Raw genomic sequence first — 2,514 nt, forward strand, 5'->3', positions numbered from 1 at the left:
CAATTCAGATGTCGTGGGATGATAATTTTTCAAATTCAAATCATCTCCTAAACTCAAAATTTTCTTATTGAATTAACCCGAAACTCATGCTTTCATGGATTAGTCCACAGCAATATAAAGGGCACCCCCTAAATTCAATAAATATGTATTGTAGACATACAAACAATTAGGTGAACCGAAATAAATTAACCGGTTTGTCTAACATTAAATACATATATATAAGTTTATGATACTTTTTAGGAATTAAAAAAAGAATGAAAGAGTTAATAAAAAAGAAGTAAACAACTAAAATGGTATTCGAAAATTTACATCGCTGATAAAAATATTTTAAAAAAATGCTAACGACAAATAAGTTTTTAAAATATTTAAAAATACGACAAAAAGAACTAATATTACATATATATTCTAAAAAAACTTTAGATATAAGATTTTGATACAAATTTTTACAATTAATATTAAAAAAAAATTTATCTTTAAAATTTAGTAATTTTATGTCAAATGAATTTTTCTCAAAAGTTTTTATTGTGAATTACCACATTTTTTTAAAAAAAAATTAGAGATCAAATTTCGTTCCAAATTTTTTTATGCTTCTTTTAAATATTTATTCAAATGTTTGCACAAAAACTCAGATCAAATGAATAAATCGTTTGTTAAATACAAAATTTTTTTTGTTACTTAAACAAAAATCATAATTATTAGTTATTTTTTTCACATTTTCAAATCATTCGAAACCTTTTTTTTCAATGGCTGAATCTTTCAAGTATTAAATTGGTATTAACCTGTAGATAAAAACTTTGAAGTTTCAATAACATTAGATAGTACATATAAATTAACTTTGAGTAAAGTATCGCTTTTTTCCCCAACGTTTGGAGTAAGTCCTATTTGTGTTCCTAACATTTAAATCGTCCTATTTGTATCCCTAACGTTTGTAAAAGTGATTCAACGTTATCTTGTCATCAATTATACTAATAGATCATATTGTATTTTTTAATTATTCTAATTTGGATGTATTCATTCTCAATTAGGTCTTACTTGGATATGTTCGATTTCAATATTATACACACTATTTGTGTTTATGTTCAATTATGTCCCTAGAAAAGTGAATTATGTAAATGTTACAGGGATTAGTTTCAACTTTTAATGAGCTATTTTTGGAGTAGATCATCGGTTCTGTCTCAGACATTTATATTCTAATCTTAAGAAGATATTTTTAAAACTCCAACTAAAGCTCATGATGTGTAATTGATGGCAGTATAACATTGAATCACTTTTACAAACGTTAAGAATACAAATAGGATGATTTAAACGTTAGGGACACAAATAAGACTTACCCCAAACGTTGGAGACAAAAACAATACTTTACTCGTTAATTTTTCTATAATATCATTACCTTTTTGTCCAAACTTTTGCCATTTGCAAAAGTAATATAAACATAAAAATGTAAAACAGAGAATACCTACGTATAAAAAGTTGATTGTAATTATTTGCCTAACCTTTTGTCACCTACAAAGTTACAATTGTTCTTTCCTAACTGGTGTATAGTTAAATAAGGAATAGGGCTTCTTTAACCTAAAGCATGATTGGGAAGAAAGAGGTGATGAAGCTGGCCTTACCAGTAATAGGTCAAACTCTCAATGAAGATCTTATGGAAGAGTTAGAAGTCTTTTAAAAGTAATATTTTCATCTTCAGAAATTGAACCCCAACCTTCTGTCATTGGATCATAACCATCTACCAATTTTGAGTTAGTATTTCCACTCTGATCTTTCCCTTTTTCATTTAAGTCTTTATTAAAATATCAATATCCCAATTCCATTACCGCACCTTTGTTTTCGTCAAGTTACACCCTAATACACCCCCCTTCCCTCATCCATAGGTTCTACATAATCACTTTCTATTCATAGTTAGGATTTGAATCCTGTGCATTTTTCAGTAGAAAATCACTCAAATAAAAACATTTAAAACGTCTTTTTTTAAAGATGTTGTAATTAAAATTTAACATATATAATCGATTAAATCATATTATTTTTGTCAAAATTAGGCTAGACAAATTGATTTAACTAAAAAAATAGTGAATCAAATCTTAAATTGGTCTAAATTAATATTATTTTTTTATAGAAAATAATTAAAATACTCTTTTATATATATATATATATATACGATTTAATCGATTATATATATTAAATTTTAATTATTAAAAAATATCTTTATAAAAAGACATTTTCAGCGGCTTTCTCTGAGTGGCTTTTCAGTAATGCATACATAGATACCACTGGATCAGACCTTGTAGTGCATATAAGACGCGTTTGAGCCCTTTTTTTGTCACGACTTGGGCCAGTAAACACTGTGAGACACTTAAGTTTTAATGCTACCATCTCTAATGGGTTTAAGCCCAATATGATTTGCCAGATGTTGACAAAAAAGCCCAATATGATTTGGCAGCACCCTATTGGCAGTTGATAGAGACATTCACTCCAAGGCCCAATAGTTATACCTATTCTAAATTTCTAACTCCA

Source organism: Arachis ipaensis, chromosome B05 (genome assembly GCF_000816755.2).
Source record: "Arachis ipaensis cultivar K30076 chromosome B05, Araip1.1, whole genome shotgun sequence".
NCBI lineage: Eukaryota > Viridiplantae > Streptophyta > Magnoliopsida > Fabales > Fabaceae > Arachis > Arachis ipaensis.